Source organism: Semicossyphus pulcher, unplaced genomic scaffold (assembly GCF_022749685.1).
Source record: "Semicossyphus pulcher isolate SPU_LCO1_2020_fin unplaced genomic scaffold, fSemPul1.0.p SCAF_18, whole genome shotgun sequence".
Taxonomy (NCBI): Eukaryota; Metazoa; Chordata; class Actinopteri; order Labriformes; family Labridae; genus Semicossyphus; species Semicossyphus pulcher.
The window spans coordinates 12,680,883-12,704,657 of record NW_027211691.1 but is presented as its reverse complement, the minus strand read 5'-3'; the positions used below and the strand labels follow the sequence as shown (position 1 = coordinate 12,704,657).

At 41.0% G+C, this 23,775-nt stretch overlaps 1 protein-coding gene across 1 annotated transcript in view; it reads left to right on the top strand.

Moving 5' to 3' along the window:
• The window catches only part of ctnnd2a (catenin (cadherin-associated protein), delta 2a), a 287,463-nt gene that overhangs the window by 93,988 nt on the left and 169,700 nt on the right, over positions 1–23,775 (top strand). The window lies entirely within an intron of this gene.

Sequence of the window (23,775 nt, the reverse complement as noted above, 5' to 3'; positions counted from 1 at the left end):
GGATTGGTACAACACTGAGGTTGCGGGCAAAATCACACACACAAGATACACACACTCACAAACAAGTGCACACACACATCGAGGGTGTTACATGGGGTATAATAACATTGAGTTCGTGTGGCGCCTTACACACATACCATACCGACAGACGCGTGTCATAACGATGTGAGATTATGACACACTTCCCAAATGCACAAACGTGCAGTCTCACATATTGCACTGACACACAAACACACATCATGATAGTTGCTGAGGGCTTGATGTAACAGACTTATCAACACAGCTCTTGGCAACAATGCTGAGGGTGTGACAACACGCACTTTCACCCACGTTCACACATGAGAACGAACACATAAAGTGCTTCTACAGACTTTGCTTTGAGACTCGGATCAAAACTTAGTTCTAAATTTGCTGGAACCACTTTTACAGGATTAATTAGCATATTCGCTACAGTTAAAAATGTTTTCAAATGGGGGAAAGAGAGCTCTAACAGAAAGAGGAGGTAAAGATGAAATAGGGACACTGACCTCTCACACCCATGACCTCAACATCTCCCCCTCTTCTTTCACTAAATCACTGTCTCCTCGCAGTCTTTCTCACGCAGAGTTTGCCTCCCTGCAAACAAAAATCCAAAGTAAAAGTAAAGTTTTGTGGAAAAGTTGGGCTCAGTTTGAGATGTTTGTGTTTATGTGTATGTTTTTATGTGTGCTTGCATTCGGCTGTGATGTCAAAGAGTCAGGTTCATATAAATTCAGCATCCCTCTGACTCCCTCAGGCAGCGTATTGCATAAGTACACAACCTTTGGGGGAAACAGAGCACTCTGGAAAAAAATGCTTTTGAACTTTCCATCTTTCCAGCCGAGTCTCAGAAAATACTTTTTGTCGAATGTTTTCAGGATTCTTTCCTGGGTTGGTTTCAAGTTCCATTAGATGCTAATATACCTGTATAGTGATTTAAAGGGCAGTGAGCAACCAACATCAAAGACAAAGACTATACATACTGAAACTTGACTTGACACGTGAAATTTGATTAGAATAGGTTTACTCTGCAGCAGTGCTGTCAAAATTGGCCATAAATGACGTTCAATTATTCCTTCTAAAAAAAAAAAAAAACGTGGTTCGAACGAATATGTCCAAAAGAAGGCTTACCAATACGAGAGACAAACTTGCGTACAAAGTTATATTTATTTAAACATAAACATGCCTTTTAAAAGATCAACATAGGCTTAGTACACCTTGCAAAATAAACAAATAATAAGTAATAAGTAATAATAAATAATTAGGTTACGGTACATCGGACATTCAGCGCTCCGAGCGAGCAAGGTATCCGAGGTATATTTATTTAAATATGAACATGTCTTTTAAAAGACTCAAAGTATCTCTCTCTCTCCTGCCGGGCTGGGATTTTAATTCTCTGCCATCATTACCACACGCCACACGGTTGTTGTTGTTGTAACTCATTTCAGCTAGATTAAAGTTAATTATTAACTTATAAAGTGACGTTGCGTGCTTTCAAAAATGCTCCGTAGAGAGTGCGGGCGAGGACATACAAGAACACGCAAGAGCTCACAAGACAGCCGTGGTAGTACTGATTATTTTCTACACCGAATATTAATTTTAATATCCAGATATCCATTTTTATTACAATTTGGTTATATATTTGACTTAAGTATATTTGTTGGCAGCCTAAAGTCTATTGTTGTGATTTCACTTGCTGACTTAGTTTGTCATTTGGTCTGTCGCGTATTATCTTATTGGCTTTGTTCATATTTTTTAGGATGCACTATTTTTTAGGACACACTTATTTAGTTACCTATTTTTATGTACCCTTTATTGTAACATTGCGTTATCCACTTTGCTGCTGTAACACTGTACATTTCCCCGTTGTGGGACGAATAAAGGATTATCTTATCTTATATAAGCCCTCCATATATTTACATATACAAGTTCCTGCTCATCTTTCACACAGTTACTTTTGAGTGTATGATGTGTTTGGTTTATTATCCCAATATAACACCATCTGGTTCTAATACATTATTCCTTTTATATTGGACAGGTTAGTCAATATATTTGAGTGAGACGGCTGCAAAATAAATGACCTGTCTTGGAAGAAACATCTACATTGCATCTATTTTTTTCAGTAATTTTGAACTCTTGGTGGAGCTTTATCCTCTATTCGAACCAAACATGTGGCCTGAAAGATGTGTTTATTTTACCACTAAATCTAAATCTAACCTCAACACGTTACATCTTTCTGGAAAAGTCATTTCTTTCAAAACTTCAACACTGTTTTATCTGACCTTGTGCGTTTGTGATAAAGAGTTCATGTGCTTGTGCCAGCAATAGTCTGTCTGCTGTCTCACAGTTACATCATCTTATGATTATCACATCAGATATGGAGGATTGGCTTCGCTAAGCTTTTGTTTGACAGCTCACTGTTTGCCACCGAGTCCACATCCATCCCTCTGTGCGCTCATATTTGTCAATGCGTGTCAAATAAAGTGTGTGATGTGCATTTGTCTTCTTTTTTGTGCTAATGCATGCGCACGTGACTGCTCGCCTCTGATTTGTCCCACTTTATTCTTTGTTCCATTTTGATTGACACTCTCCTTTATGCAGATTCTGACGGGCCTCCTGTCACTGATTTTTTTTTTTTCCAGGCCTAAGTATAGATATTAGTGTCTGCAGTATAACTGTGAATGATCAGAAAGAGTCTGATGCTATTCAAAGAGGCAGCGCTAACCTTTCCCATGGTCTCCAACATCACCAATCATTTCCCTCTCCTTCATCAGGGTGTCAATGACAGACAGCGGCTAAAAATAGAGTGTAGTGGCTGGCTGTGAGGGAATAGGTATTATAATAAAGAACGGGGTAAAATTGAAGGAAGCAGATAAGGTGGTGGGATTGAGAGGAAAAAGGGACCCCTTTAAAGGCAAACACTGGGGGTCTTATATATTTGTATGCTACGTAGCATTTTTGACATTCCAGGATAAACTCACTCTTATCTCCTTCAAAAGTTGTGTTTCTCTTTTCATGACAGTCTTTATCCTCTCAGACAAGGTTTCCTGTGGGCTTTAAGCTGCAGCCAGCTCACTCACTCAGCAGTTGGTCCATTACTCGGTTAGAAGCCTGTAAGGGTGAAAGCTACCTGCTACCCTGTAGTTGTGTATTTCTGCACATTATGATTCCAAATGTGTGTATTTTTGTAAACCCTCTTATTGTGGGTTTGTATCGCCCATGCTTGGAGCGAGCGCTGTGTTTGTGTTTGCGTGTCTATGTGTGTTCTTGGCATCCACTGCGAGCCTGCGTGTCCTTAGTTGTGTTCCGCTCGATAAAGCAATTCAGGCATCTCCACGGACTCCTCCTCAGAGCTGAGGACCCTAAAAATGCCTGACTGTGGTGCAGAAACCCAGGGCAGTACTGACTAACATCTGTTCACACTGTTAACTGTTGGCATGCGACATAACACTTTACAGGAAGGAAACGCACACGCTGGCACACACACACATATTCACACGCAAACACGTAGACTCCAAACATCACGCCGGGACTAATTTATCATTTTTCTAACATTAGTGGTAAGTGGCAGCCAGTGGGAAACATTTGCTCCTGCTGTCTTTTCTGCCTGACTGGCTGTGCAGCTCAAGCCTTTAGCGCTCTTTAAAGGGGTATACCACAGAATTTATGGTTGGATTCACTTCAATTTGTATTCTTTTATTTTTCACCAATATGAAGATGCCAAGTTAATATTATAACCAATAAGCACCACCATCTGTAAATGTAGAGAAAGGGAATTCTAGTTCAAGTTCTGTATCATCATTTACACAATAATAACAGAGAAGCACACTTGGCAATAGACTTCGCTCCAACAAGGCGCATATAATCTGGGGGGAATCTAAGATATGAAGTAAAAAAAAAATGAGGCAAAGTTAAAATATAAAAACAAGTATTACACATTTCGTAGTCTTATGGCTGTTGGGATGATGCTGGCCTTGAGCCTGGTAATGCGAGACTGGATGCTGTGGCCATGTCTGCTGGACAGCAACAGTCTGAGCAGTTTGTAACTGGAGAAATTGTTGAAATTCTTCACACACCGCTCAGTGTAGAGATCCCCCATGGATTGAAGCTCCTGGTGATGTGCTGAGCAGTTTCACAACCCTCTTCAATGCCCATTAATTGAGGGTATGGCGATTGCCAGGCCAGGCAATGTTAGGTCCCCCTCAGCCTCAATACAGTAACATATTGTTACGTCTTTTGCCTGTGATTTAAAGGGCCAGTTCACCAATTTTCAACGTTAGTCCTATCATGCTATTATTGGGAGCAAATGCCATTATGGTAGGACAAAAATATTTTTTTTGGAGGAAGCTATGCGCTTCTCTAGTGGACCCTGGAAAACCTCCGCAAGTGGGTGGAGGCCAGGGAGCTTGTTAAACTACACTTCCTCAATCTCGGACGCCCGCCTCTGATGTCATGTCTCGTTAAAAATAGTCAGGTTTGAAATGTAGACTGAAGTCCCAACGTTTTTTTAGACGATCCACGGGTATATTCTCGCCATGTTTCGGATTCTGTACTGCTCTGAGCCATCACCTGCAGCGAACAACGTCTTTTACTGGAAAACGGTAATATTTGGCACCAGCATCTCTCGCTGGGCTGTGTTGTAGGAATGTAGAATGGGCAAAACCACGAGCTGTTTGTACAACTTCCTCCACAGCTATGGCGCCAGTTTAAAATATTATTGCTTCTATCGATTACAGAGAACACCAGCTTTGACTGACAGTGGCTTTTTCCAGGGGCGAATTCTAAGGCCGGATTGGGTAAAACTTGGAGACATTAATATACAGAGACACCCAGGTTGCTTTAGAGTTGAAATAAATCACCCATAAAATATGTTTTGGGCGCTCACTGAGGTATAAGGCTGATAACTGCATGATTCCTTGACCGATTCGGATCATTAAAGGCCCCAAGATTTTCATCTGCCCTGCATTTACCTTGATTGGTATTCCAGGACACATTATTGATGCATTAAAGCACTGTTGAGGAAATAATGTGAAGCTGGCCATTAAGCCAGTTTTGACTTCAGGCAATAGATTATCCACCCAGTATATGCATTGTCAGGTAAGCTTATAGATTCACTGGCTAAATTGAATTATGCTGCGTTTATATGCCACTGGCTACAAGCAAACATAGTACCAGCCTGATGCCTTGTGGCTAGTATTATGCAGTATTTATGCACATATCACATGACAGATGATAACATTACAGAAATCTGTTTTGCTTTAGAACAAAGAATGCACCACGAGTAAGAGTGCAGCTGTTGAAAAGCCATGCCGTTAAAGGAAAAGGGAGTAGCACACAAAAGTCCATTATAATTTGGCAATTATTTAAAAGCGGAAAGGTCACGTCAGATAACAGGAATCCCGGCCGCAGTAAGCAGACCCTCAGTTGGTATGCAGATGGCGAACTAAGTTGGGTGAAACAAATGTGACCTCTAAATGAGTGCTTTGTTGGTTAATGGAATTGTTAGCGTTTAGGCGAGAGAGATGGGTGTGTCATCTATGAGGGTCGGGGGAGGCAGTGATAAAAGAGTGAGGCAAAGAGCGAAAGTAATATAGGACAGAAGAAGAAAGAGATAGATGGCTAATGAATAGCTTTCATTACCCTGTGGCAGCCACAGAATACAGTCGGCTCATTGATTTATATTTTCCATTTTTTTTCCCTGTTCGCTCTCTTCTTGTCTTTTGGTTGTTCGCTTTGTGTCAGTTTGTCTTCTCTTCTTACATCGCATCTATCCTCTTTGGTGTCGTACTTGTGTTCAACAAATATATTGTTCCCCTGTATTATCAGCAGTACATCTATTAGACGATCCTGTTTATGAAGTTTATGGATAAGTGTGTATACACATGCAAAAACATCCCAGACAGACAGGCCTATGTGATGGGCTGTTGCTAAGCTAATAGGAATCCAAGCAACACCTTTGATGGTCTTCTACTGCATGTCATCATCTTAGTTTATTCATGTGACTTTCATGTCTATGTTTGAGTGATAGTAAGTCAGATGTAATGCATGTTGAAAGAGCAACACATGAGCGTTCAGAAGGTCAGGATAAACTGTTGTAGCACACACACAAACAAACATTCTTTGCGTGTCATGCTGTTTATACTGCAGCACTTATGTGTATCAAACAATGTCAGTGAACATATTGTACCGATACCCTGAGACACAGACGGAGAGACAAAAAAGTGTGTTGGTGTGTGTGTGAGAGGGAGAGAGTAAGAGGGGGGGAGATTGAGGTGTAAAGTTCATGTCCTGAGGCAGTAACAGCTTTCTGATTGTGTTGTTCAGACTTACACATCTGCCCGAAGACCCCTCGGGTAGGTCAGACAAAGGTAAAGCCTGAGTGTCCAAGAGTGTGCGTGCATGTGTGTGAGCGACTGTATATGAGTGTGCATGAAAAGGGAAGAGAGAAAGAGAGAGAACAAAGCAGTGAGTCACCACAAACACATGCTTGCGCTGCTGTGCGTCTGTGCCCAGTCCCACAGCACGTATAAGACTATTTATTCTAATCAAGCTGTGACATTTAGTCTCACACCAGCAGGGACCAGCACCACTCTCTGTGCCGCATGTACACACATGCCTCTACATTTCCTCACCCTGCATCCAAGACTTTTCTCAGGGGTGAACACATATACCAGAGTATAAAGTTTTCTACCCTGAGGAGGAGACATTCACACCACTGGTGTGGGCTTAGTTTTCACACTTTAGAGCTGACCAAAGCAGGAGACCCCAGCCACATGAGACACATGGTGAGTGACTGAAACATTCTGAATTATGTTTGTCTGACTTTTTGTTCCCCTTTGGCTTATTTATTGTTCTCTTCTCTTCTCTTCTCTTCTCTTCTCTTCTCTTCTCTTCTCTTCTCTTCTCTTATGTCTGTTACTTTGCTTTCCTCCCCAATCCTCTTATTTTGTCTTCAAAACCATGTTTTACAAGGACTTAGGGGGGAATTCACTACGAATGAATTGCAGCCACTGATAGCACCATAAATTGCGCATCGTTTGCACCCTCTATCTGCTCCGTCTCGAGGTCAGATTAACAAAGTAAATTGAGCTAATGATATTCAAGCGCAAACACGCCCATAAAGTTTCGCAGATCCGTGCAGTTTGCTCTTGTTTGGGTCTGATTGTGAAGAGGAGCTCAACTCAACTCAATGTTACTTATACAACACCTTTCATACATATAAGCATGCAACCCAAAGTGCTTCACAAAGGACCAAACGGACAGAAATATAGATCAGAAATTAGAAACAACAAATACAATTTTAAAAGACTAAAACAAGGATGGAGCTGTCTGCACCTCCACTCTCTGCTGCGTGATGCTGCGCTCTCTGGCAAAAGTTGAGTGCACACTGACGGAGCTCAACTCCATGCACAGATCGATGTTGAGCAGGGAGAGGAGGGGGCAGCTCTTAAACAGTTTGAGTTGTGAAGTCCAGACTCGACAGGTGTTTTATTAGATAAACTGTCTGTAAAGCAGCTTCATCTTATAAATGAGCATGCGGGACGCTGGTTTAGCTCAGTTGGTAGAACAGGCGCCCCATATAGAGGCTACAGTCGCACTGATCGCAGGTTCGACTCCCGGTCTGCCGATCATTTGGTGCATGTTGTTCCCCACTCTCTCCTCCTAACATTTCCTGTCTATCATCAGCTGTCCTGACAATTAAAGGCAAAAAGCCCCAAAAATAATCTTAAAACAAAAAATTGAGCAGGCGATAGCCGCTTGTCCATATAACAATCCCCGTCCTGCGTAACGGCTCCAGATCGTCACGACACATGTGGACAACGTGTGCCCATGTGCCGGGGTTGAGCCTCGCACAGCCTCAGACTGATTGGTCTCCTGATTATGATAAAAATGACAATATATTATTTACAGATTGTATTACATACATAAATACATTTTTTTAGAGCGTGACAACCCTTATAATTCTGTGCCGCAGTTACCACCGGCTCTCTGCAGGTGGTATATTTTCACTTTATCTGCGCGGTGCTGTTAGCGCTGGCGTTTATGAATTAGGTGCTTTTAGCCACGAGGGTCATTTACATAGAAAAGGGCCAAATTTGCCCCGAATGTTTGCATAATGACTCTTAAATGTGCGCAAACGGCAAACTTTCCAGTGCATTCAACCCTCTGCGTGTGCTTTGAGAATGAGGCGGAGTCTTTTGTGTCTTGTGCACAGGTTTAGCGGGTGCAAAAGCTGCAGAATCCTTTAGTGAATTCCCTCCTTAGAGTCAAAGCATACACTTTTACTCTTTAAGGCTGGCCCACCCTCAAATATTTTTTAAATCTCAACAGGTGTTTGAAAATATGAGAGACCCCAAACATGATGACATGGAGAGCAACGATATGAACAAAACAGCCACAGCAACTCTCATTCTGCCCTGAAACCCCGTACATTTTAAAATAATCTCGTAGCATTACAATATTGCATCACATTCATTTGAAATGAGTTCAGAGACATTTACTGCACATGTGTGCGTTTTCAGTTTAATGTTTGATCTAATTTATTGGACAGGCCCATCACATTCAGACAGCTTTTAGACTTCATCATGCAGTTATCATTTTACAGCTTTTTCGGTGCTCTCTTTCTGTCCCTGACCACCCTCCTGTTTTTGCCACGGCTAAAATACTATCCAATTACATTCCTTTATCTCACCATACCCCACTCTGGTCTCCTGCGTTAGGTGATAATAGAGGGATCCATCACACCATTAGCTGCAGGCGGTTTTATAAGCTCAGCAAAATGCTGCATAGAGAGAACTCAAATTATAGGCGGCTGCATTATACCTTAAAATACGCCTTATGTTTGGGCCTCTGTGTGTCTAGTGTATGTGTGTGTCTGTGTGAGGGATGATGATACCACAAGTCATGCTCACCCCCCTAATGACTGATGATGCATTTCCAAGAGGAGGGGAGAAAAATGGTGGCAGGTGGCGACATCTCTCACACCGCTGTCGTCCACACTGTCTATCTTTCTGTCTGCCTCTCTCTGTGTTGTTTCATCTCTCCCCCGAGCTATCTGTCTTTGCTTTTAAATTACATCTTGGCTTCTCGTATTTTAGGGAACACATTTTTTTTTCCTCACATGACACATTTTACTGTATGTGGAGAAGCCCTACCTAAGGCTTTGTGTTTCCCTTAAAGGACTTCACAGCATTGCAAGCACGTTAGCATTTATTTAATGAAATAAAAGGGGTGAGTTTATATATTTGTTTTTGTAGCTGATGAAAAACTTTTATCTCAGCTTGCTTGACAAGGAAGTCGGAAGTCAACTAAAGAACAACACTGAAGTGTGGGCAGAGATTTAGGGATTGATTGTTGCTCAGGGACACTTAAGAACAGCCAATGTATACCAAGCATACTAAGAGCTTAAAACTCGCTTGTGCAGTCGATAGCTGATCTCTTGAACAGTAGCCAACACAATGGATACTCTGCCACTTCTATAAGCATCTAGCTTTGAGAAACAATTTGCTCAAACATAAAATCGATTTAGTATTATCACTTTAGTTTTTGATCATAATGTGTCGCTACATGGAGTTGATTTTTGAGACTCTCTCTGTGGTGAACACAGTGCCTGCATCTTCATTAGTGATAAATATTGAGCCAGATGCATCCTTCACCTCAGTTCATTTATTGTGAAGAAGGGGTCATTGACTTATTTTTTGTTTTTTGGCTGACCAGCCGGGGTCAGCCCTACACATGGGTCTGTATGTGACTGTCTGAGTAACTGACTGACTGAGCGAAAGAGCGACGGTACTTTCACGGCCGTAGAGAGAGAGAGTTGCAACATCGCAAAGGCAGATCATGGAGCATATTGGACCTCCACTGACGTGACTCTCTGTCTATATAACTCTGGATACTTTTTTCGGGGAGTAGGCGGGGCTGCTCCTCCGCTTCTCGTCCGCTGTCCTCACCTAATTCCGCAGCGCACATCTGCTTTCAAACAGGCTGTCACTGGCATTATAAGGACAGTCCTTGTAGCACATTGCCCGCAAAAGCGCACATTGACCTGATGTCACCCACCTAGTATGTGGGTGACCACATTGTCACCCACATACTTGGTTTTGACCTAGCCTTGTTCTATAACTGTTTTGAACAAATCACTGTCAAATTGGGTTTAGAGCATGATGTAACCTTTTTTTCAAATTTCAATAAGCTTACTATAGCTGACTATATTGAGTGACTGTACTTGCATACAGATTCCACAAAGGGGAACAGTTTAGTTCCATGCATGTTAGTTCCATGTTACATGCATGCATAATGCTTAACAGATTTCTGTATTTTGCAGACATAGAGATCCTGTTTATCTTAATGTAATCTGTAGGCAGGGATGTGGATTTTCGGGCAATGGGGGTGTTCTGGTTTCCGTTTGTACTACGCTTGTAGTCTGAGAAATGTTGACCAATCACGTATCAGCAGGCTGCGGTGTATGCAGGAAAAACAGTCCGTGTGGAGAGCAAAAGCAGGCGGAACCTAATCTGCCGTAATGACATCCCGGCTCCCACCAGCAGCTATCTGACAACAATCATACCTTCTTATTAATCTCTATAAACAGACATCTGCATGCTAACAGCTAACAATACGTCTTAGATCTATAATTCAACTTCAGATAAATTCCCCGACGTGGTGACATCTTCTTTCTTTCATATAATGTTAATAATAATGTTCATTAGGGTTTCATCCAATGTTCACTCCAGATCAAACAAAACTCCAGCTTGGTTTGAGATGTTGTTGCTTCTTGCTCAAATCATGTGTGTAGGTCAAATAATGTCCCTTATCCTGTCGTTCCAGCTGTAGATGTGAAGGGCGATTGATCAGCCATGTTTACTCCTATAGGATTCAGCAGCTGGTGACTCCATGTCAGTGGAAAAGGAGAAAGAGGCGTGCAGGGCCAACAGCAGCAGTGTGTGTGCGTGTGTGTGTGTGTGTGTGTGTGTGTGTCCTCATGCTGAGGGGAATCAGGGGTGCTTGGTTCATTAAACATGCAAATGCATGCTTATCTTCCCCCAACACCAGATAGTGGCGAGAATAGATAAGAACCAACCAAACCATGCCAGAGAGGCAGTCATAGAGGAAAACAGAGAGTGTGATAGAAAAACCCGGAGAGAGAGACACTGAGAAAAACAGAGCAGAATGAGATAAAAAAAAAAACAGAACAGCAAGAAAGATTCCGAAAAGCAAGGTGTGTAGAAGGAACAGAGAGAAAGGATGAGAGGCGCAGCGACACAGAAGAGAAATGAGCTTATTAACAAATGCTGTGGAAGGTAATGTCTCCCCAGAGTTTAGACAATGGGACACCTGATGGCTATTTGAACATGTGTGTTATCTCTTTTCTTTGTGTTTGTCATCATTAGCAATAATAGTACCTCCGTAATAATATTTGCTGAGCATGTAGGATCTATTTACTTATCCACGTCACCCATCCATCACTTATTGATCAGACAGCTGTGGTTACATTTGAACAAAATGTGGAAGTATGATGCATCTTGCTGCTGCTATATTAGAATGATTGGCCTCGGAAAGCCCTGTAATTAAAGGTCAAAACAAGGTAATTGGTTGTGGGGGATTTGTTTATGTGTTTATGTTTGCCTCCTTGGTCAAAGAAGCAATGTTCCTCTTGCTAGTCCACATCTTTCATGCTGACGTGTTGGATCAGTGCCTTAGGTTCTCCAATTTGTGTTACCCTGAACTCATTACATAAAACTTTCAGTGTGTGTGCATCATTGGCTTGGATCTCTTTCTGGTGCTTATAATTATTCTGATGTAGTGTGTGTATGGGTGTGTGCGCGTGTGTGCGCGTGTCAGTGAAGGCAGTTATTAGTATGCATTTATGTGGGATTATGCGCTCTGCTTTGCTGTCAATTGAACAGGAATGGCAGAAAAGAAAAGTGTGTGTGCATTCATCCATACAGAAGCGCAGAGATGTTTTGTTGACCACACGCTCAAGACGCTCGACAGGCTATTACAGCGCTCTTTAATATGCAGCTTTTGTATGTGTGTCAGAAATCACGCATGTGTGACGCCTTGCCTGCCCGTGTGATGTCTTGTAGACCTGTATTTTTCTGTGTAAAAGCGTGTGTGCTGACAGTGGGATCAGTGTTGGAGAAAGGGTTTCCATTTAACGGGATTAAAGTAAGCTGGTTTCAGAAAATGCCAACTGTAATTCTTAACGGTTATGGTGAAAAACACAGTGATCAGAGTGGAGATGCCTCACAGTTAAACAGGTTACCACTCATCATTTTACACATGAATGTGCCGTGTTACATTCTACCTCTTCAGTGATCTGAAAAGCATTTGAAAGTAGACTTTTCAATGTAGTATATTTTTACCTACAATATTAAAATCTAAAGAGTACCTGGAAACCGATCTTACCATTTATTTTGAATTTTAAGAGATATTTTCTAGACAAGGGAAATCTTGGGAATTTGATACAATTTCATAGGATTTCCAAAACTATAAATATCACTGAGTGCACAGTGTACAGCCATTAGGGCATGTGTCCACCAACAGCACTTTTTTTGTGCTGGCAGCGCCCTTTCATCTGTACAAAACTAATACAGTTCAGCGTTTTCAGCGCTCAGCATCTTAGAGCAAAAACACCCTCAGTGTCTGCTGTTTTTTGTCGCTGAGCTCTCAGCGCTCTCAGTTGAAATTAGTTCAACTTTTGGAACACCGCTGCGCTGTCAATGTCACTTCAACCTTCCTGACCAATCAAAATCAAGAAGGGGTGGGACTTCCAATAGCAACCTTTCCAACAACAATGGCAGAGGAGAAACCCCTCACCCTGATTGCCCTAAAATTGGTCTGCATTTGTGCGATGGATGGGCCGATCTTTTGCAAAACGATTTCAAGTTGGACCCTCTTTAGTCTGAAATAAGTCTGCAAACAAGCATCATCCAGACGCAACCAATGACTGTATATAAAGATCCAGAGTCTGCGCAGTAGAGCTCGGTGGGTAACGCTGCCGTTGCCACTTCTGCTAACCAAAACACACACTTAACTTACTGAAAAAACAGCAAGGATGCATGCCAGCAGCTTCTTGTATTGGTCTGAGGGTAACGTTCACAGATATGGAAACTTCAATGACTGTAGTGATTGTTTTAGTTACGTCTCCTCTTGCCGATCGTCCTCTACTCTGCTTATCCGAAGCAGATCATCTGCAGGAGCTGTATTTGTCAACAGAGCTGTCAATCATCCTTTTTCAAGAACTAACTGAAATGACAGAAAGCCCTTGTACCACATGTATTTGTTAAAGGGAATGATAATTGAGACATGAGAAGTCAAATACACAGATGCCTACAACTTTTCGTTGAGTTAGTCTCAACCAACCGTCTTGTTCACATGAACTGGATATATTGGGATCAAATACTGCTCGGTCAAATTGTCAATGGTCATGTTAACAGACTTGGAGACACTGAGTGAAAATAACTGTGAAAAGTGAGGGATATAGTGGGATAGAGCAGTATTAAGTACATTTGTCCCAGTGAGTGCACATGGACATTAACATGCAGGACTCAGAGACATGGCTGCTTTTTAAGTTTTTGTCCCCATACTGATGTCCTCAAAAGACTCAGTGGGAGAAGGCCTCAGAGAGCACAAACTTGAGTGTGTTTGATGGAGAAAGAGACTGAGAGGGCAAGTGAGAGAGAAAGACTACGAGTCGGTTTGTCCTCTTGAGGCAGCGTACCCTGAGGCCAAAGGAATCAATGCCTGGAGCAGTTTGAGAAGATTTTATACTTCACATAGTGGAGGCTATGGGGGCGATAGGCTTTGTGTGTGTGTTTGTGTGCGCGGTTCAGGAACAGGTTGTTTTGGTGTCTATCTGCATGCAAACATCTATGCCTGTCCTCTTCTTCTCACAAACCTTAGTTCTTCTCTTTGCCTTTGTGCACCTTACACTTTGTCATTAATAGGTACCGACAGTGTAAAGAGGACAAAAATCGACAGCAAAGACAAACTGTCTGTTTTGACTCCAAGCCTTTATTCTGCATCGTTACCCCTGGTGCCGACATGAATGTTAAAGCCGTCAGCAGTTTGAAAGCAAGCAAAAAGGACGAATGATTGATTGGATTCATTCATTGAAACAAAGTAGTGCATACACTATGCTGTGCTGTGCTGCACAAAGCGCCATATCCCCACAATGACTTCATAGAGGATTTGGATTAACACAATAAAGCTAGCAGGTTTATTTCCTGTGGGCCAGGGGCAGGGTGTGGGGGCAGAGTCCTCCCAAGAGCCATTACTGGATGCTGTGATTACACTTTTCATTGTGACTTTTATCACCTGCTCTGGATGCTCCCAAATCGATTTCTGTTTGCATTGTAACCCAGTGAGTCAGACGGTACCCAGGCGGCTGAGAGTCACTCCATGAGTTGAAACTGACATCACCCAGATGGATTCCTTTCGAGAGTCATAGTCTTCAGGTCTCTGCAGTTGGAGAGCAGCAAGTGTGAAATCTAACGTGAATACAATGTTAAGATATAAACTCTTGCATACGTCTTGAGTGGACATATTTCTTTCTTATTTTACAATGGATATCCCTTGTCTGAGGATAGATATTAGGTCTTTTACCAACAGATTTCTATGCTGCCCTTTTCGTTTGCACATTTTACGTATGTCTACTTCTCATTTCTTCACAGTTTTGTTTGCTTTTAGTACTTTTATCTCCAGCTCTTTGAGACTTGCTCGTGACTAATGGCCTTATAAACAAACTGAAACATGCATAAGGAATTTAAGTGATAATCTCTTAGATTTTCATTTAAATAAATGTCTGTTAAGTCACTATCTATCTCCGAATGAGGTAACACAATGTTGATTGAGCATATGGCCCACTGATGAAAGCCTTTGCATTTGCAGTATTACAGACTGGGAGTCTGGTGCGACTTTCACGAAAAAAATCATACGTGGCGCCCAGTTAGGGACGAGTTTTCCATCACCCAGCAATGGTTGGTCTGCTAGAGAGGTTGGGAGCTAAGCGGCTGCTTTTCCGGTCTCTGCAAGTGTTGCGAGTAAACAGTAATCTACTATGGCTGAACAAACAAAGAAAAGATTGATGACTACAGATACAACTTCAAAAATAAGTGAAAATCCAAAGAAAAAGAAACAAATTTGATGCTCAGATTAAGGCAAACAGTCTAAAACAGTTACAATCGTGTCACACATGCGACACTGTCTGGATATCCGGGAAGTGTGCTCCCAAAATTACCGTTTATCGCCATAGGTGCCGCCAAAGAGAATGAAACTGAAATCTTCGAGATTACAACTTTAACATACCTCTCATACACTTCATGTCTGTTATAATCCAAAGCAAACCAAAGTGATCATGCTGTAATTTGCACAAGTGCATCTAAAATCATATGGTCAGTTCTGGTCTTCTGGTCTAACTGTGAAAAAGTGTTTTTAATCATTTCCACCTGTTTAATGGCAATCTTCAATGTGTTGTGTTTGGCGTCTGCTCTGAGGTTCTAGCCCTCAGGTGCCTCCCCTGGCTGTTCCTTGTGCTGTGTTCTCCAGATGAGATGAACCAAGATAAAAAAGAAAGCAAAGACTTTAATGTAAAATTGTAAAATGCATTTAATAGAAGCATATGATAGAAAACCTTCAATCCTCATATCAATCGTAGTGTAATGTAGTGAAGGAATGAACGGGGGATGTGAAGGTCTGTAAAAAAGGTTGACAAAGAAAGTGGAGGTTTTGAATGGGTGAGAAAACTCCTGCCATACCTGCTTCCACTGATGTTTTACTGAAAGTGTTATTCTTCATCATGTACATCCGCAGTGCAGCAGACGAGGAACAGTATGTATATCCACGGGTTCAACTTTGGTTAAACATTCTTTCTTGTTGAAATTCAAATTGTGATGGAGGCAGGTTTATTCATTTAATAATGTCATCATGTAAGTGAGACGTAGACAAAAGAAAAATATTCATCCCTAATCAAACATCACAATCAAAACAACTAAACATGGATATTGCTGCAATCAATTTATCGTAGAGCAAGCCTGTTATTTACCTGCCGATTTGATCACAACTCTGTGTCTTTCGTGCATGCAGCACATCATTTTTTCTGCTCTCACATTTATCCGACACAATTTTATTTTTATTTCCAGTTAAGGATAAATGTTACATCAATGGAGTGTCATGTTGGCGTTATTTTTTATGTATGTGTTTGTATGTTTGCAGAACTGAAATTGCCCCATTGAAACATCCTGCAAAATGACAAGATTAAACTATTTTGCAATGCAAGCAGGGACAAAAAGGAGAGACGGTGAAGCCACTTGCAAGTTAGCTGGCCTTTGAGAGTGTGTTATAGTGTGTGAGTGGGAGAGAGACAGTGCTCTACATCTTAGATGGATCCTGTTGAGTCATTGCGTGCGAGACATGATGATATATCGTGATAGCTGGACCAGCCAGCTCCACTCCTACCAGTTAATTAAAACTTCAGCCCCGGGGCCCCACAGCATGTCACATCGCATCATTCTCGTCAATCAATCACACATATGAATGCATACATTACCACATAGTGTATGTTTGATTTCACATGGGCTTATTAACAGCCTCATCGTCTTAAACACCTACACGCACACCTACACATGTTACTCGTGTAATCGAGCATGAACATTATTTATTTTTACTCTAAAGAGGCCATGCCTCCCTTCAGTGAAGCATTAGCTGTCTATAGCATTAATTACTGTACAGGAATGTGAAACAGATGAGTGATAGGTCAAGCATGGCATTAGTATATGCTGCACGCCCACGCTATTTTTTTCTTTAGACACAACTGGGAATTATTAGAATAAGAATCATTAAAAAACTGATTAACAGCACCCCAGGAGATTTCTATTGTAAAGGAGAACAATGTGTCCGCTTACAGCTTCTTTAACAAGTTCAAGTTAAATTGTCACATTAACATGGAGGTTCACAGTGAAATATTTAGTATTTTGAGAGAATGAATGAGCCAGAAGTGTAGTAGCTCGAGATAAAAATGAATATTGGCCTGAGGAGTTGTGCTAAGTGACCGGAAGAAACTGTAGGACCAAGCTTGGTCTCAAACAAAGATGCAAAGCTCCCCGTGGTCTGTAATTAGATTACTGTCTGTTCCAGTGTAAGTTGCTATGAAAGTGGCGGGCATGAAGAGGAATCCGAAGGATTTTTTTGTTCATCTTGCTGACTTTTTGAAAAAAAAATTATTAAAAACACCATTATTGAACAATATTTTGATATTCAGGGCTCATCCCTGTGATTGACTGGCGATCAGTCCAGCCTCTCGCCCAATGACAGAAGAAAAAGAAGAGAAGAAGAGATACTTTATTAATCCCAGAGAGGAAATTCATTTTTTTCACTCTATTACAAACATGCTACACACACACACACACACAGGACTCCATGGACATGCACTAATGGAGAGATGTCCGAGTGAGGAGGCTGCACATGGACATGCGCCTCGAGCACCTCTCCAGCTACCAGTCCCAATTCCACATTGGTCCATGCCAGGACTTGTAACGGTTCCCAAGCCAAGTCCCTATAGACTGAGCTACTGTCTACCCCGACAACTGGGATAGGCTCCAGCCCTCTGCGACCCTGAATAGGATAGGCGGTATAGATAATGGAACATTGCAGACATGTTCTCAACAGAAATAATGTAATATGACTTTACACAAGTAAATTTGAAGACAATACAGAGCTGGCATAAGTAAAATACAATAATGTAGAGTTGGAAAATTATGAGAATATGTAAAATACATTGAAACAGGTCAGTCCTCTTTAAAAAGCACATTTAAAAATGTCACTGTTTTGTTGCTTTTTAGTATGTTAGTTTTAAGGGTGGTTTCAACCTTGGGGGTGTCTTTTATGAATATGAAGTTTACCATGATATATCAACAAGCTTTCAGTCGTGTTTAAAATGCATAATGACATATTTATGCACAATCTCAACAGAATAGTTAGTTTTACACAATATCCCTTAATTTGAGTCATTCAGAAAGTGTTTAAATGGGTTTGTTTTTAATATCTAAAAATTTGTCCAGACAAATAAAATTTTGACTTCTTAAATCTTATTGGACATACAAAATTGATATGGTATTTCTGGCTGACCTATCACAAGCTCCACAGCATCGGTGTCATCAAACACTTACTCGTCTAACATTGACTCCTGTTTCCTCTGATACGACGTGTTGAATATTGTGGTTAATTTGTGTCGAGTCTCATAATTATCTCTGTGTGTGCTTCTGTTTTTTATGTAATAACTATCTGCTCTTCAAGTGGTCTCCCCTGAATCATGAATATTGACAGTATGAAGCTCATGTTGAGCCATTATGCTGATCACACAGTCAAGCAGCGACAGTTCGCATGTGGTGTAAGATTACAAGTGTGTATGTGTGTATGTGTGTCGGGCCATAGAGTATTTGGTAATTGGTCTCATGGGGGCCTCAAAGAGAGAGACATTGTAAGGCGAATAACCTCTCCCCCCTTGCATGTAGACACACATACTGAACAAACACACACACACGCTAATATATCCCTCCACTGGAGTGGAAGCTGCTGAGAGTGACTCTGTGACTCCCACTAAATCATTGGCTAGATTATCCTCCGGGGGATGAGTGATTTAAACCGTTGACTGCTTCAGCCCCCAAAGCTCTGAGATGTCCTATCCACCCATGACAACACACTCCTGCCCTTGAGTGTGAACCTGTGTGTGTCTATGTCGTATCGATGTGTGTTTATGGGATCACAGCGGCTGACGGGTTGCAGGAGATTACAATTTATTTAGCAGACGAGATACAGATGGTGGGGAGATTTTTGCTTGTAAAAGAAATATGACTCAGGCGGTCACATGTTGGCAGGCATAAATGGATACAATTTAAACCAGGACTCCCTCCTTACAGTCATCACAAGGAACAGATTTGTGTAGGAGAAAGTTTGGAAAAGCCATCACTTTAAAGGTGTCATATTTGGAAGCTTGGAAAGTTATGACTTTCTGATGACAGCATTACATTTTTGTCACAAAATAAATATAAAGGGAAACTTGGAAACAAATAATGTGAAATAGACTTGGCATCAGTTGCAGATTCATTCATCAGAAAAAAAATCACAAGTGTTAAAAAGTTGAGATGATTGACTGCAAACTGTCCAGCTAGTGGCAATGACAGTTATAAACATAGCATCAATCATCAGTGACTCCCACTGGGGGAGGCCAAACTGTTTCTGACTCTGAGCCAAAAACACTGTTGATAAATTATTGTTGCTGTTCAAGACAAGAGTTTTTACCTTTGGTTCCTGTAATCTGTGTTAATCATGTGCCGTTTGTTTTATAACTACCCCTGTTAGAAACACAGACCATTAATCTGCTATTCTTATGCAGGACACATTTAAAACACAACTGTGATTTATATTACAGCCACTGAGCCAGAGATGTACTGTAAATGGCCTTTTGACTAGTGTACTAAGTAGGCTGTTTTACTGTTATTATTATTTATATTTAAATTTGTATTGTTATGCTCGTAGTACCAAGGAGGCAGTCTTTCTACTATTGCTGATCATGTTGTTGATATTCTGTTTGTTTTACATCATTTTTTAACTGTTAAAAAAATGCAAACATTATAGCGCACAAGAAAATTCAAATGCCATAAACACCTTGATCACCCTCTCCTTACTGGCTGCAGTATAAGCCATAAAACCAGCCGCCTCCATGTTAACAGATGGGACATGAGTCAAACTATAAAATCAAAATACCTGTCAATTTTCTATCCAACGTGGTGTCTGTCGTTATAGCTTCTTATTATCATGATTTATGTCAGTGTTCATTGTTTTGGGAAGTTTAGTTTACATTTTTAATTTAATTATAATAATTATAATTAATTTTTTTTAGTTTGAAGTTATTTGATGCTATAAAAAGTGGTCTAACCCCGCGATTGACAGCTCTGTTGAGAAATACGCCTCCTGCAGCCGATCTGTTCCCGATTAGCAGAGCAGAGAAGGAACAGTGAGAGGAGAGGTAGCTAAAACAAAAACTACAGCTCATATCTGCTTTAAAGAAGCTGTTCTGCTGTTGACTCTGCAGACATGAGGGAATTTGACATTATTTCTACAAGTTAATAGTGTTTTGGGTAGCGTAAGGGGTGGTGCCTCAATACCGAGGCTGCACCAGCCGATCTCTACTGCGCAGACTCTGGCTCCAAATGTGCAAGATGGCACCACGAGCTCTGGGGGAATTTTGGCTTCTTGTTTTTTAAAGCGAGAGGACGGGGAGGCATGTCGTCCATATTTATACACACTCATTGGTGTGCGTGTGTGTGTGTGTGTGTGTGTGTTTTTGAACGCACTGAATAACTGTGAGCTGTCTTTGATTCTTTCATAAATAGCCAATTCATTCAGAAAATCACATATTTGTTTCTGTTTCATTTACTTGGAAACTTAACTTATTTCTGCGCAGATTGTTCTTTATTAACTCACTTGCACATTTTTCCCTTCCCCCGTGCATGATCTGCAGAGCAAATCATATTATTAAAAATTAACTAGCAGGTCAGACTGAACTTTCTCCATACTGAACTTAATCTTGAGTCATTTGAACTTTTATTCTATTGTTCAATATTCTATTAAGATTGAAACTTTTATTCTAATATCTCAATGAGTAGTAGAGCTTTTAATCTCTAGTTCAATAACATGTCATAACAGTCTAACTGCAGTAAGTCTTGTTAGATGAGTATAAATATTAGACAGGCCCTGTCTGTGTGGAGTACAATAATACAGGGCGCACCCGGTGTCAGGCCACCCGTCCCCGCTGAATTATGCATGGAGGTATTCTGTCATTATCTGTGCCAGTGCAAAACGGCGATAACCCACCTATCATAATAACTATAATAGCTTGGTGATTCAGACACACACAGCAGATGTTCCTGCGCTGAAATAGTGAAACCAACGGGGAATCATATTTTGTGCATGTACACACACAGAGACACAAGTAACTGTATGATGTTTGTTCAAGCGTGCATGCAGACACACTCAAACACACTAAAACACAAATGCAGTCAATTAAACACATTCTTACAAGATGCTTTTCAAAATATATCTGATGCTGGAAAGAGTGTGGATGCTGTGAATAGTAATTAAATAAGAAACCAACAAGTCTTCTGTGGGAGACGCACACTTAATGAGCAATCCCTCGTCCACGACTTACAGTAGAATCTGGTTTTTTTTAGATGTGAGTCAGGATTTCCAGGATATTCTTGGCAATGGTTACCAAGAAAAAATATCTAATTCTGGCATTGCACACTGACAGTGAAATAAAAACTTTTTTCAGTAAAATGGAGCTTCTTTTTAAAGAGATTGTTTTTCTCCTTCTACAGACATAAGTAGATGTTTGGGGTGTGTGTGTGTGCGTGAGTGTCTGTGTGTTTTTATGTGTGACATACTTGAGCAAGTGAGCCTAAAATAAGAATAAGGCTGCATGACAACCCAGATTGGGTGTATTTTTCCATTGCTAGTCCACCACTAGTCTGAGGTTAAAGATTGGGGCACATAAACATATGCTCTCTGAAGTCAGTGCAGACCAGTGTTAATTTCATTGAAAAAAATTATAACGACTTTTTTTCCATGACGAAGAAGAGAAAAAAAAATAGATTGTTGATAATAAAAACTCGGACAACACGTATGTTTTGTTTCCGTTAATGAGACAAGTCAGGACTAAAATGTGCTCACAGAAAAAGGAAGAAGCGATTATGAGTATGTAACGTTATGTTCCAGAAGTTTCCATAACCTCAGCTGAGGATCTGTATTGTCCTTGGAGAACATCATCAGGAATCAATTAATGTAAAGACGGGTGAAAGGACTTTACAGCAGATTGGGCCTGTATCAGGCTAATTTAATTACTGTAAAATCTGGAATATAAGTCGCACCGGGATATAAGACGCAGTCTGTTTTGGGACGTATCCCAGAGGGCAAAACGTTTTCTATAGCTATTTATTAATACAAATGTGTATAAGTTATTTCAACACTATTTCAATTTATTTTCATTTAAAACACATTAAAAACACACACAAATTACAGCCTACCATCTGTTTTCAGTTTGCAGTCCTGCTAGCTTCCGGTGCTGTCGCTAGCGGTCGCTGGCAGCCTACAGTAACATTGAATGTAGTGAGGGTGGCGGCTGCAATCCTGACAGTGCATGTATTCCTTGCTTCAAACAGAGAGGAAAACAGCACTGCGGCATATTGTAAATAGGAGCCGTTCTAGATATTAAAAGTGCTTCTTATACACCGAATTTTATGGTAGTTTATGAAGAGAAAACGTTGTGACTTAAAGTAATGGCTGACATGTGATTACTTTTTATTGACTAAAACTGGACTAACACTATAATGGGTAAAATGTGACTAAAACTAAGACCAAGACTAAGGTCTCGAGTACGGTTCATGTGTTGTTTCGGGTACGGTATGCATCAGATGTGAATGCTTAATGTACCAAACCACGGAAGTGGACTGCTTTTAAAATGTCTCCTCCGAAATCCGCGTATGCACGCAGCACCACCTATCTCATCCTCTGAACTGCACGGCCACGGCTGTTACCGTAGGAATGTAGGTGAGAGGGTCGTTCTTGAGTATGGTACACAGTGTTAACACTAATCAAACCAACTGGACTTTGGGGTCAAGTGTCCCAATGTGAAAGCCACCTAAATCTAGCTGCCAAAATTAACAATGATGCAGACACATCCATTTAGGCTGAACATCTGCATATGAGTGTGTAGGACTTGAAAGCAGACGAGTTGGAGAGGAGAAAGCTGCTTAGAGTTTAAATATCTCTATTGGACTTGTCAATACCATGGTGCATTGTTTTCTTTGTCTTTTAGAAGGAATAGGAGTTTTTGTTGCAGCTGTCAGTAGTCAGGCATTAGAAGTGATTTCAGTGAACGCTTTGACTAGACAATTCTCTTCCAGCCTGAATGTTGAACCGTCATTCAGCTGTCATATCCACAAAAGTTTGTCCTCAGCCCTCTTGTGAGCACAATAGACTGCTTTCTGAGTATCAGAGCGCTCACATACGGCAATGTAAACACACACACAGGCACACTCACACGGGAATAAACCTGCATATATTGTGAAAATAGATATACAATACATGCATCTACATAAATAAAAACACATTTTGCTTTCCAGCCTCAATGTTTTGACATATGTTTGCTTTACTTATGTGTGTGATGTAGTTTTGTGTAGATGTCATACTTTTCATTCACGTTGTTATTTCGCCCAAAATAAAGGGGATTTCAAATCTGTCTACATCTCTCACATGCACGTGCACACACATAGACACAAACACACAGACTATACCTTCCCACCTCGACGTCCTCTGCAGAGCATTAAAGCCCACCATTCTGCTTTGATTGACAGATAACTGTTTCGGTGTGCCGCTGTCATGCTGACAATGATGAAGGACAAGCATGTTTTTATGACAACCACCTGGACACATAGACGATATGTACACATACAACAGAAATATCTACAAAAAAGAGAGCGTGGCTCCAAACCAGCCTCAATGATTTAAGTAAGGTGGCACAATTTTGCTTCCAGGAAAAGAACCGGCACATGGACGCTCATCATGCTCCGGTTCTGCACCGCTCAGTTTGTAAGATTTGCCTTTAGGCTGCTCGTCAGTCAAGATTTGAAATTATTCTTAGCTCAGTGGAAGTCTATGCATTTCCGACAGAACTTAGCGACTAGGAAAGCCTGGTGAGGG